Source organism: Peromyscus maniculatus, chromosome 2 (assembly GCF_049852395.1).
Source record: "Peromyscus maniculatus bairdii isolate BWxNUB_F1_BW_parent chromosome 2, HU_Pman_BW_mat_3.1, whole genome shotgun sequence".
In the NCBI taxonomy this organism is placed as follows: Eukaryota; Metazoa; Chordata; class Mammalia; order Rodentia; family Cricetidae; genus Peromyscus; species Peromyscus maniculatus.
The window spans coordinates 39,681,661-39,695,133 of NC_134853.1; the positions used below are offsets into that span (position 1 = coordinate 39,681,661).

At 43.0% G+C, this 13,473-nt stretch overlaps 2 long non-coding RNA genes across 8 annotated transcripts in view; one reads left to right on the forward strand and one right to left on the reverse strand.

Annotated features, from left to right (window-relative positions):
* Positions 1-13,473, forward strand: part of LOC143271817 (uncharacterized) — a 30,751-nt gene that overhangs the window by 4,775 nt on the left and 12,503 nt on the right. Inside the window, exon 2 of the long non-coding RNA XR_013049013.1 lies at positions 10,441-10,575. This is a non-coding gene — a long non-coding RNA (uncharacterized LOC143271817). The remainder of the gene's footprint in view (positions 1-10,440; positions 10,576-13,473) is intronic.
* On the reverse strand, positions 1,254-12,395 carry LOC121827174 (uncharacterized). Of its 7 annotated transcripts, none has more exons than XR_013049008.1 (6): positions 11,438-12,395; positions 8,193-10,783; positions 6,654-6,781; positions 6,230-6,434; positions 3,059-3,214; positions 1,254-2,813 (listed from the first exon to the last, which is right to left on the reverse strand). It is a non-coding gene; the product is annotated as an uncharacterized LOC121827174 (long non-coding RNA). The 7 variants fall into 7 exon arrangements; XR_013049011.1 differs by having other exon boundaries at positions 10,668-10,783; positions 11,438-12,389; XR_013049007.1 differs by lacking the exon at positions 11,438-12,395 and adding an exon at positions 10,920-11,213.

Genomic DNA, 13,473 nt, shown 5'->3' on the forward strand with positions numbered 1-13,473 from the left:
TGCTTGCTTGCTTGCTTGCTTGCTTGCTTGCTTGTTCATTTTGTTTAATTTTTAAAAGACATTCTGGTTAGGCTTTTCCTGTGACTTAGCAAGGTTGGGTAACTCCGGCCCTAGTGAGACTAGTAACCTTGGGTAGGCGAGTGCAGAGTGCTGTCACCCGCTTTCCGGAGCTGTTCCTCCTCACATGTGAGGAGACAAAACAAAAAGACCAATGACCCTTTCCTTCAGCTTTGAGCCCTGAAGAGGTTCTACATATACCATGGAAGTGACCTCGTAATTATCTCCAATGGTGAACCACAGCTAACAATGATTTTATACCATCTTTACAGTCTGAGAAATATTGTTCAGACACCAAAATATTGACATTTCTGCCGGGGGTGGTGGCACATGCCTTTGACCCCAGCACTCAGAGAAGCAAAGGCAGGCAGATTTCTGTGAGTTCAAGGCCAGCCTGGTGTACAGATGAAGTTCCAGGACAGCCAGAGCTACACAGAGAAATCCTGTCTTGAAAAAAAAATAGACATTTCTGAGTTCTAGTTACTTTTTTGTTTGACTATTAAAATAGAATAGTTAAAATAGGACAATCTCAGAAAATCCTGGGCATATGCTTTCTACAATCTTGTATTGCCTGGGTTAGATCCTGGACAGAAAATGTTTTTTTGAAAATTTTCCCTGAAAAAAGAGACCATTAGAGTTGAAAAAGTAACTAACTTCTCATTCTTACAAATGGCATCAGGAAGAGTTCTCTAAACACTGGGCCAAGTTATATCAATTCTACTCTGGTCTGTCTTTGCTGCATTATTTTTAACCCCCATTTCATCTCTACAGAATGAACATAAGCATGAGCCTCCAGCCTTTCCTCTTTTATTATTTTATTTTATGTGTGTGGGTGTTTTGCATGCATGTGTGTCTGTGCACTTTGTGTGCATTTGTGCCCATGGAGGCCAGAAGGGGCCATCAGATTTCCTAGCACTGGAGTTACAGATGAGTGTGAGATTCAATGGGGTGTTAGGAACTGAACCTGGCCCTGACTGGAAAAGCAGCCAGTGCTCTCAACTGCCGAGCCATCTCTCCAGCCTCTAGTCTTTTATGGGCCCAAATTTGCACAAAATTGCTGAGTAAGAAAGGAACAAGCAGGAAATAAAGAGGTTTCCAGAGATCAAAAGTTTAAAAACACATTATTATATTGTAGAAGAAAACTTCTTTAAATTATGAGATAAAATTAGAAAACAATCCAACCCTTGAGCATTAAGTCCATTCTTAAATTTATTTCAGTAAAAGGTACCAATAAATCCTAATGAATGATATGAGGAACTTGAAAGCCCAGGTTGCCTTCTCCCCACCCCTCCAGGGAGTCCCACAGCTCTGCTTTCCAGATCTCAAGCACCACCAGTCTGGTGAACCAGAGAGACAAGCAGTGGTTTCTCCTCTGCTGCCCAACAGAATCATGTCCAGTATCAGATACCACCAGTGTCCCAATCTTCACACGCAGAAAACCCAGACAACTGCATTGGACTTTAGTAGTGGGTTCTAGGAACAGTACTTTCTAAAAGTTCCCCCCAAGTGACTCTGGTGTATTGGCAGAGGTGAGAACTACTGGAGGGGCTAGCTACGATCTCTTCACACCTTTTAGGGCCAGGCATGGGGATACAGGGAGGTTGAATCAGGAGAACTGAGAGTTTGAGGCCACCTAAGCTGTATAATAAGCAATAACAAGCAGATAACAAAATGAAGAAAGTCTTCAATGCTTGGCAGGATGGCACACACCAGCAGCCCCAGCTACATGACTGGAGTAATCTTCCTTGGGCCAAGTAGTTCAAAGTCAGCCTGGGTTACATGAGAGACTTTACCCCAAAACTATAAATAAACAAAAAAACTAAAAAAAACTAACACTCAGCTTTCCATCTCAAGGGACACTTTTCCCTTGGATTCTTATGCCAAAAAGAAAATTCAGAGTATTTTGTTTTGAGCTGTATGTATGTATGTATGTATGTATGTATGTATGCAAAGATATCACATACCAGGTAAAGATCAACATGCTTAACAGGGAAAATGCTTTCCAGTTCTTATGGCTTGCCTTCAACAAAAAGATCACAATGGCTTTATTTGTTTTCAGGTGAATGTCTAAATTGCTTCTGAAAATGTGTTTGGTGCCTTTGGGTGCAAGGGACAGTCCTCATACAAGCAAGAGGACAGGGCCGGGGGGGGGGGGGGAGGGGGGCAGTAAGTGCTCTGCTGCCTGTGAACCTCTGTGCTCACGTGGGAAACTGGCTCAGTGCAGCCATGCAGCCCAGGCCACTAACCTTTATGCCAGTGAAGTGAGCAGTTTCTCTAAATACAATGGAACCTCTGTCACTTTGAAGATAAGCTCTCACAAGCTGCTTAAAACAATAATTCTGTACTTTCTTTCCTGTTTCTAGATTTATTTTAAGTATTAGTATAAAATGTCAAAGTAGCTGATAGTGGCCAGATCAGTTTGCATAAAGCTCAAATGCCTGTTTGTAGCATATTACAGCTATATTTGACACAGGAAAACACTTAATCATGCCTGCTATCAGCACACCACACCCACCTTTGTGAGGACCCTTAGAGGCTGTGAGATTTATCACTGTTAAGTTGGACTGGATGGACAGCCCTAATGGACAATGCAGGCTGCTTCTGAGAAGTGTAGGCTGAAAGTGTTCCATCTACAATCCAAATGTCAAGAATAAGTTCAGAAAAGCCAAGTGTCTCCCAGGAACAGTCTGAGTGGATCCCCTGTGCCCACACTTCATCTCAAGATCTTAGACTCTTGTAAGAGTACATCTGACAATCTGGAAGAAAAAGAAAAAAAAGATTTAATTTTAGTGTGTGTGTGTGTGTGTGTGTGTGTGTGAGAGAGAGAGAGAGAGAGAGAGAGAGAGAGAGAGAGAGAGAGAGAGAGAGAGAGAGAGAGAGAGAGAGGAGAGAGGAGAGGGAGAGGAGAGAGAGAGAGAGAGAGAGAGAGAGAGAGAGAGAGAGAGAGAGAGAGAGAGAGAGAGAGAGAGAGAGAGAGAGAGAGATGTGCATGGGTACCCACAGTAGCCAGAGAGGGTCTTGAATAGCCTGGAGTGGGAGGTAGAGGTGGTTGGGAGTTGCCTGGTGTGGGTGCTGTGCTGGGAACTGAACTTGGGTTGTCTCTAGGTCCTCTGCAAGAGCAGCAATCACTTTTACAGCTGAGCCATCTCAACAGCACCTGCAAAACAGATTCTTTTGAAATCTACTTAGTTCCATTTTTCTGTCCATACCAGTGATACATGATGCTACTCAAATAGATGGGCATGCATGCAGCATCACCATAGCACTTTTTACAGTTAACCAACTTCTTTATCCAATCATTGCTTCACCTGGACCTCAGGACATGCAGCACACAGGGCCATGTCATCTGCTTATGCAGTGAATATCTGGGGCCCACTGAGGTAAATTATCCAAGGGACCCCTATGCAGAAGTGGATCCCTAATTCCTTTGTAAATATGATGCACATTGGCTGTTGTTCCTGATGGGTGTGTTTGGTCTTTAACCACATGACAAGTAGCCTGAATTCTAATCTTAGTCCAGCCTTGCAGAGGGTGCCCATGTCTCTCTGCACCTCTGCTTCCATTTTAAAGATGTGTGGAAGGGAGAATTGCTGTGTGTCTCAGAGAATGGCTTTAGAAGGGATAAGGAGCATCAGCATTTTGCCACTGAAAATTAGTTTATTAACATGCTCATGTGGAGTTACACTCTGAAGCCACACGGAGGACACTTACAGCACCTTCAAAGTTCCAGTTTATCTCTATAAAATAGTGATAACAGAATGCCACAGAGTTTTTCTCTTTATCATTGCATTGCCAAACTGTTTTGGTAGTATACTAATTTTTATTTTTAAATATTTAATTAGCAAACATGGTATATATTCAAGTTGTACACATGCTAATTTGTATAGAGGCACTGTATGACTAACACAAATGAATGAACACATTTGCTACTGTGTGGGCCCTGTGCATCCCAGGGTCTGCAGCTTGAAGGCCTGGTCCCAGTCTGCAGTGTAGCTGAAGGAAGTAGAACCTCTAAGAGGCCACTCAGTGTGTGTCCTTGAAAAGGCACAAGAATGCTAACCGCCACCACCCTCTCTGATCCCCAGCTGCCATAAAGTAAATAGCTGTGCTAGACTACATGTTCCCATCATGATGCTGTACCTGGTACAGAGAGGCAGGCACTGTGCTGTTGGACCGTGCTGTCAACGTAGATTATTCGTATTAATGTGACCATTATGCTACTGTCACATCCAGGAAAACTAATGATTCCTTAACACCATCTCATATCTAATCCGTAGTCAAGTTCTCCAGTAGTTAAGAGTCCACAGTTCTTGTTCACAGTCGGGAATCAGAAGCGGGTGGTGGCAATTGGTATTCTTGAGCCTTTTCTTTCTGTTCTCGCTATAACACAATGCAAATTAAATCTGCATTTGGTGTGTGGTTGACCACATATCTTGGGCCACCTGTCACAGCACTGTGTTGCTAGAACAGCTGTATCACTTTCCTTGTTGAATACTCCACATTTGGGGTTAGGTTAATGGCTTCACTCTAAGAATGTTTTAACTTTTTTCTTTTTCTAAGTATCAACATGTAGGTTTGACTGTGAGAGTGAAAATACGTAACAGTGTATTTATTTGTTAAGGCTGCCATTGCAAAGTACCAGAGGCTGAAAAGACTAAATGACAGGAAGGCGTCCTCTCACAGTTCTGCGGGCTAGAATTTCAAGATCAAAGTCTCCTGCGGCTTTGAGGGAACATCTTCCCCAGGTTCTTTCTTTCCTTGCCCAGGAGCTGCCTAACTTCTGGCTTCACACCATCTTCTTGTCATGTATGTCTTTCTCTGGTTTAACTCCCCTCTGTGATAAGGACACCAGTCATATTGAATTATAAATCACTCCACATAATAACAACACTATTTTCAAATAAGGTCAGTAGTAAGGGCAAGAAATTCAACATATAAATTGAGAGTTGAGATTGTAACCACACAGCTGCATAGTGTCTGAATATGGTATAAATTTCATTGAATATCAGCTAAGTTATTAATCATTCAATCATTAACATACTGATATAAGAACTAAATACACATTTATATACACACTATGAAATACCTGACACATAATAAGTTTTCTATAAATATTAGCTCTTAAATTGTAATGTGCTACAGTGTTAATGTACTTGACCTTGGAAAAAGGCTCAAGATGTGACTCTGCATTAATTAATAATGTTTCTATAATAGTTTACATTCATGATAGAATGCTATTTAGCAATTTTAGAGAGTGATTTAAATTCATAAAGCTTGGTAAGAAAGTGCTACAGAAATTACAAATTTCGGTAGGTAGAGAAGCATGAATGTATTTGAAAACAGGCCTGAGGGCACCGTAAGCCTTGCTTGGAACTGTCGGAGCCCTGGTACAGGAAGAATTCAATCCTAGCTTCCCTGGGTCACCTACTATATGTTTCTAGCCTGAGGAGTCCCTTTCTCTGAAAAGCTCAACACCAGACCTCCAGGCTTCTTCTCATGGCTAAGGCTCTAACTTCTACAAGAACGACGGTGAGAGGCATTGAACAAACTGTCATTGAAAATGACAAGAACGACCCCACTATATTATTACTATGTGCAAAACTAACACAAAAATCTATCTGGGGCTTAGGGAGGTAGTTTAGTGGGTCAAATGCTTCCCTGTGAGCTTAACACCTGAGTTCAACCCTAGAATCCATGTAAGTGTAGAAGGAAAGGACCAATTCTAGCCAGGCATGGTGGTACACACCTTTAATAACAGCACTTCAGAGGCAGAGGAAGACAAATCTCTGTTTTTGAGCACAGCCTGGTCTACAGAGTGAGTTCTAGGACAGCCAGGGATACACAGAAAAACACTGTCTTGAAAAACTAAAAAATAAGACCCAGTTCCACAAAGTTGTCCTCTGACCTCTACATGTGTACTGTGACATTTGCATCACACTCACAATTATAATAATAAATAGATAATATCTTTTAAAATGTATCTTGGTGTGGGATGTAGCTTTGGTGGCAGAAATCTGGCCTAACGTGTGAGGCTTGAATGAGATGTCCCCCATGCTCTAGGGCATTTGAAAAACTGGTCATCAGGTGATGGTACTGTTTAGGGAGGCTTAGATGTGATCTTGTTGAAGGAAGTATATCAATAATGCACGCTTTGAGAGTTTAAAAGACTTACATCACTTCTAGTGCAGTCCTTTCTTGGTGTTTGAGGTTCACGATGTGAGTCTTCAGCTTCTGCTCCAGCATTATGTCTGCTGCTGGTTACCATGTGTCCCTGACATGATGGACTCATGTCCCTCTAGCACTGTATGCAGCCTTGGTCACTGAGTCTTATCAACCAATGGAACGGTACTTACTAAAAAGGGCCCGGGTTCCATTCCCTGTATCACAAGCAGCAATCGGGGAGATGTAGGTCAGTTTCCCCAGATTATAAGGGAAAATTTCAGGGTCTCAGAGTGGCTTATGGTTGTTTCCTCTACATTTGTTTCTGTTGCAATTTTTATTCCCTGCGCCCTCCTTGCTGACCTGTTTTGTTCAGGGGTTTTGGGTTTATTGTTTGGTTGGTTTGGCTTTGTAACCCAGACTGGCCTCAAACTTACCATCCTCCTGCTTCACCTTCCACAGTGCTGGGATTACAGATATTGGCCACTGTGCCTTGCTCCGTTTCCTTGTATTCCTTCTTGGTACACTTTTTAAATTTCTCTTACTCATTTCCCACTCCTCAAATCTGAAATGCAACATCACAGGTCTCACAACACTTGGAGCTGTAGAGTGTTGTGTCCTCTCCACACACAAGCCACAGGATGGAGTTCTCTTCCCATCACCACCCACCCTGGTTTTCCCAGCAGGTCACAGGGCATATGCTAAGCCACCAGACGGGCGTTCTGGAGGGAAAAGTCCAAGCAGAGGACCATGAAAGAGTGAAAGGGACAAGATTCCTTGATGTGGAGATGGAATCAGTCAGGGTCTGCCAGTGAGTCATCCTGAAAACCTCTGTCTAGCCTTCACAGAGGAGATAGCCACCAGCTGGGAACCATGACACAAGAGCTCCCTGTGCAGTGCCAGCTGTGAAGACCCATGTGACAATAGAAGTGTTCTGTCTCACACTCCATAGAAAGTCAAGGTCCTCCTCACATGGCTTTTCCTCTCCAGGAGAACTCCCTGGCTGCTCAGCCAACTGCACCATGGCCTGAAGAAAAACTGCAATGTAGATCATGGGGAGGTAAAAGTCATCCTGCTCAGATCTGGAGAAGACATAGAACTTCACAGCATTGAGTGCTAGAAGACTGAGAGTCCATTTCAGAGCATTAGAATTATTGCCAGCAGAGAGTGAGACAAGAGTCTGTCTAGGTTCCTAATATTTCACACTGCTACTGCCAGCCTCATAGGTACCAAGAAGAGAGCAGAGAAAAGGCAGAAGTCTCCATCAGTTGGGAGTGGGATGGCCCTGTAAACCAGGGGATGCGCCTATGGGGCTGAGACATTGGGACAATCTCTACAGCCCTGCATTAATCTGTCCCTACAAGCCACCTTCTGGCCTTAGTCTAGATTTCCTTCTGAAAAGTGGTTCTCCTGTTATAATAAATGACATGGTCATTCTGTCTCTGGAAATTTTCATTTGCTTAGAGAATATAAGCTTCCCTCCCCTAGAATCTGCTTACCCTGAATAAGCTCAAAAGCCAAGATGATAAGACAAGAATTTGGCATGAGGAAAGAGGCAACAGCAGCACCAGACTGCTACATCAGTGTCCCCATGAGGAACAGTGTCTACACAGAATAGAAGGCATAATCCAGTCCTGACTATCTCCACACCCTTCCACACCACCAACCCTCTGTCTTATCAGCCTGTGGTAGAGGCTTCTTAGAACCCCTTTTCCTCACATTATTTCACTTCCTCATTCATTTATAAGCTATGTGTTAATGTTTCCTATGTGCAAGATACTGAATCAGGTGTTAGGAGACTGAACAAGAACAAAAGATCTCCAAGAAGGTAGAATTAAAAAGGGACTATAAGACACACATAGATAGTATGTAAGCATTGATTACTTATACTGCATATTATTTAGAATACTGTCAGTATAAATAACAGAAAATGTCAGCTTTTTTATGTAAATGGTAACATTAATTTATTATCTTACCAAGAAGTCTAGAAATTGGGTGCTTCTGGGGATGGTTGATGTAACAGCATGATGTCATCATGCATCTATATTCTCTCTGTCATTTGTTATGATGGCTTGGTCCTTGAACTTGTCACCTCATGGATATAGACGGCTACCAGTCCACATGGAGATAACAATCTTAGATCGAACGGCAGGGCCTCACTTGCTTTCCTTTCATTTTTCTAGGCAAGAAACCTTCCTTGGAACTATGTTTCCTCTCAACTTTCTCTGTGTCTCACAAATCAAAAGTATGCCACTTGGTCATTTTCATAAGACACGCTGGGAAAGTGAACTATTAACCTTATGGATTTGACCAATGACAATCCAGTACTTCAGACCTCAAGAAAGTGCTCTGGATATCAAACAAAATCTGTATTCTGTTATCAAAAAAAACAAAGTTGGGATGGTGTAGGTTGATGCCAAATCTACTTACCATAACATACAAGGGGTATCTAGCATATTTGCTTGAAGCTGTTTAATCCCATCTAACAGATACAGTGTCTGATCTTTCCACTGCTTTGTAAGTGAAGTGGGAAACCATTTCCCCCAGACTGAGACATCTCTTGCATAATACATCTATTGTTTATTGTTTATTATTTAGCACTGCACTAAGCATTTGGTACCCATTAGCTCATTTGGTTCTTGCAACAATTCTATAAAATGGAGGTTATTTCCTCTATTTATACAGATTAAAGGGGCAAAAAAAATTTATACCAAGGAAGTCAAGTAACTTCTCAAAGTCAGTGAGAATGAAAGAGTAGCACCAGTCCTTTACCTACTCGAAGCCTAGTGTTCCCTGAGATACATCTTCACCGCCTAGTTCCAGGACAGGTTTGTGGGGGAGAAGAGGCACCCAGGGTGTGTGACAGAGTAGAGAAGGCAAAAGACACGTGAGGCTCCTGGAGGTGTTTCATGGCTTTACTCCTGGAAGCTGAAGTTTGGCGTGCCAAGAAGCCAAGAGAATCTGGTCCAGGAAGAGCTTCTCAGGCTGAGTGGGTGAAGAAGGGCTCTTCCTGCCCTAGGGATGGGACTTTTTAACCCTGTTGACTACAGTAAAAGAAATAAGGCTAACTCAGAAAACCATTAGAAAGAGTCACTAAAGCTGCCAAGCATGGTGATGCCAGCACCCGTGTAGTCAAGAAGGCGAGAGGACCAAAAGTCCCAGGCCAGTTTGCGCTGCCTGTTGAAACCTGACATAAGAAAACAGGTTTTAAAAGAGAAAGAGAAGGTGGGAGGGAGGGGCTGAAAGTGTAGTTCAGTGGGTAGCATTCATTCCGCCTAGAATGCCTAGAAATACATGTTCAGTCATACTATTTCACACAACCTTTCTTTAGAAACCCTGGACTGTACTCTTCATCCTTGCAAATGCCATGCCAGGACTAATACAAGGTATGGGGAGCAGTTCACAGTGTACAGGGCCTCTACGTGCAACATCTCCCCCTCTGAGACGACAAAACAGGGATGAAGAGAAGCCCCACATGCCACGTGCACACAGGATGCACTACTGAGCCCCTGAAGTGTGACTGGTATACCTAAGGAACTGACTTTCTCTTTTTAACTCGGTTTACATTCCAGAAGCCATATGTGAACAGTAATTACTGCACTAGGTGGCGCCTTTTGGCATGATAAATGACGTGTCCACATATGTTGCTTTAGTAAGCTGCAGTGCCCTGACGCCTGTGCTTGTAGTAACAGATTTCAACAGCAGTTCTTCCTGGATTCCTTGAGTTAATTAATAGCCTGATTTAAATACTGGAAACTTAATTTTGTTGTGAAAATTTCTCAGCTATGAATGTTACAAGGGGAAGGGGCCAAAAATAGTTGAGCATAATTTTCCCTTATGTCAGTAAGGACTGACTGAACTTGATGTATATTCTGTCACCAAAGTGAAGTTTTCCATCTGGGATATGGATGAAGTCATGACCTTTGGAGTCCAACGACACAGACCATTGCCTAAAATAGTCTATGCATTGAGGGCTTTAGTCAGAACTGTCCACCTCTGGTAGAAAACACAGAATCGAAGACTTTCTTGGGATTACTTGATAATCATAAATTCCAGAGAGTTCCAGGCATCAAACACTTGCTGTTCATCAATACAATTAAGCTGACTGAAGGGGCATTGGGGATGGGTTTGGGGGTTGTAGACAGGGAAGTTAGAGGAAAGGATGTTGGGATAAATTAGTATTTACCAGTGAATTGCATGCATGAAACTCTTGCTTTTCAAAAGGTAGCCAGAGGACTAAGAGTGAAGAGAACTGAAAACAAGTCATCCACGCTGATGGGGTGAGAATGGTCCTGTGCTCATCTAGACAAGCACTTCCTCCTGGACTGTAAGACCACTGCAAGACCACCACACTGTTTGGTTTGTTCATTCCTTTGTTTTAATCTACTTTGCCTACTAAGAAATTTTAGAGTTGGGTGGAAAAATATGCCAACACCAACATCCACACCTACCACCCAACAGTGACCTTCAGGAGGCTTGGGTTGTCCTGTCGTGTGAAGCTGAGGGATTCTCAGCCTGCTGGTCATTCCTGTCTCCTTAAGCTGACTCCAGATAGTGCCTTTCCTTCCTGGATAGATAGAGGTGTAGGTTAGCCAGGCAGGTGACCCTCACCTCCACCCCGGATTTACTCGGAAACTTCATTTCACCATCATTATTAATGGCTGGGTGTGCTAGCACTTCCTGACGAACTCGATAAGACCCACACGGAATCCGAAGGAAACGAATCTGTGACTCAGCATTTCTCTCTCCAACTGGACAGCTATGGAAAGTTCCTCATTGACCTAAGGATGTCTGTGAACCTGGGACTTTTGCCCAATGTCTGCTTGAAGATCTAATCTGTGGGGTAAGAGTATGCAGCCACTGGAATGCAGAATAGCAGTTTCTATGGATGCCCCTCACTAGCCCTTCATCCACATGGAGTCCAAGAACACAGCTTGATGAACCTAACTACAAGTGTCAATGCCCCCCTCCTTCCCTCCCTCTCTTCCTCCCTCCCTCCCTCCTTTCATCCCTCCTTCTCTTCCCCCCTCTCTTTCTTTACTTTCTTTTGTGACACTACAGATGGAATTCGGGGCTTTGTGCATGGTTGCAAACATTCTACCACTGAGCTGCATCGAATCCCATGTCATGCCTATTTCCACTTGTTTCCCAAATGTACCCTGATCGTCACTGAGCATTGTCTCCGATCACCTAGAGTTTTTACCTCAAGGTTGTTACCCACCTCTCAGATCAATCTCTATCTCCATGTGAAATTAATGACATTAAGTGACTCCAGAGAAGGAGAAGCCAGTGTCTGGAGGCAAGAGCTGATGAGTCCAGGAAGACACAGCTAATTTGAAAGAGAAAAGCAAAACTCAGCTTTATCTCATCTCCATTTTCCACTCAACTCCAACAACTTAGGTTTTCCCATGTAAGTTCCCACATCAGATGGCATGACCTACTACTATTGTGGGCTCAATTGTGTCTGTCAAAAAAAAAACTTGGATGTTGAAACTCTACCTCTCAGATTGACTGTATTTAAGGATAAGGGCTTTGTGGAGTCAACAAAGATTAATTGAGACCATATTTGAGAGAAATGTATCCTTACAAGAGGCAAAAATGCTAGAGCTCACACTTGATACATACCAGATAGCCACAGGAGGACCCAAGGACCCTGCCTTCAAGGCAGGAATAGAGGACTCACCAAAATCAAACTATGCAAACTCCTTGATCTTGGATTTCTAGCTTCTAAACTGTGAGAAAATCTGTGCTTTTAAGCCTCCCAAATTTAAGTATTTTTGCTACAGCAGTTCAGATGAACTGAAGTCTTTAAGCCACAAGACCTTCCTCTTTAAAGTCTTTCATGTACCAATCAGAAAACATGATACCCTAAACCTATACCCTATAGTACCTTGCTTATCACCCACATGCCCTACAACAATGCCAGGGTCAGGGCCTGGAGCCCAGCTACTTTCCCAGGTCACCAAAATTATACAGTAAAACAGACATCAGTAACTAAGACAAATATCATTTTAATGAATTATTATGAACAAGAAATTAATGCAAAATATTCATAAGGAATTGGCTACTTTACAGCTTTGTCCCAGCAAGTCATAGTTGGTGTTATTCAGCTATCTGAGACAAAATACTTAAGAAGAGAAAAAAACTCCAAAGGAAAACATTTCATTCTGGTTTGTGGTTTCAGGCTGAACATGGCAGAAACAGTAATAGACAAAGCCATTCACTGCGTTGAGCTGGAAAGCAGAATGACCAAGAAACAGGTTCAGGACAAGATATATGTTTCTACATTTTGGAGTCAGGCACTCAGTGATCAGCCTCTACCAGCTAGGTTCTGCTGTCCATCACCTCAAATCCATCAAGGAGCTTGTTCACTGGTTCGACCAGAGCCTTAAAAGCCAATACTTCCCTCAAACCAGTCAGCTGACCATGGAGCTCATAAAGTAAGCCTTCGTTGAACATTTCAAAGTCAAATCCTACAAATTAGGAACTATTTTCACTTGACTTTTCAATATACATGAGTCCCCTGTGAGTGGACCCCAAGCTCTACATTTGAGATGAGAAACCACCCTTATCGCCATTATAGCGGGTGAAGATAGTGTAGTAAAAAGTCAATGGTTGTGGCTGAACACTGGCTGAATTACAGAGTTAGAGTGTTGTTTTCAATAGTAAACAGGGCAGGTGAGACTACAGCCTCCTGGTCAGGACAGTCAGCAGGGAAACTGAAGACAAAGCAGGGAGATGGAGGAGCACTGCACTAGAGATACAAGTCATGGCTGCAAAGGACGTGGACAATGGCGCACCAAGAGGACACGGAAGCCTGGCTCAGGGCATCAGAGGGAGATCCTCTGGACACTAGTGCTGCTGAGAAGCAACTTGCCCTGAGCAGCATGACACAGGAAGCTCCTGATAGCCTGTAAACAAGCCCCTTTCTCACACCAGCTCATCACTGGCAAATTCTGTTGGTTCCATGTTTAAAACAGATAGGAGATTCCCACCATTTCTTGACAAGAGTGTTCCTCTTTCCTCACTCTAGCTCCACACCTTTCACCTTCTCCATGCCAAAATCAGAGGAATCCCATTAAAAAGTAAAGTTGATCATGCCACCTCTCCATTGCTGCTCCCCCATTATCAAAGTCAACAGATTTGCCCCACAACACTGCCTCTCCCTGAACTCTCTTCTCTTAACAGCTCTGTAACTCATTGATCTGGTTTATCGATTGTCTTAGTTAGAGTTTCTATTGCTCTGAAGAGACACAG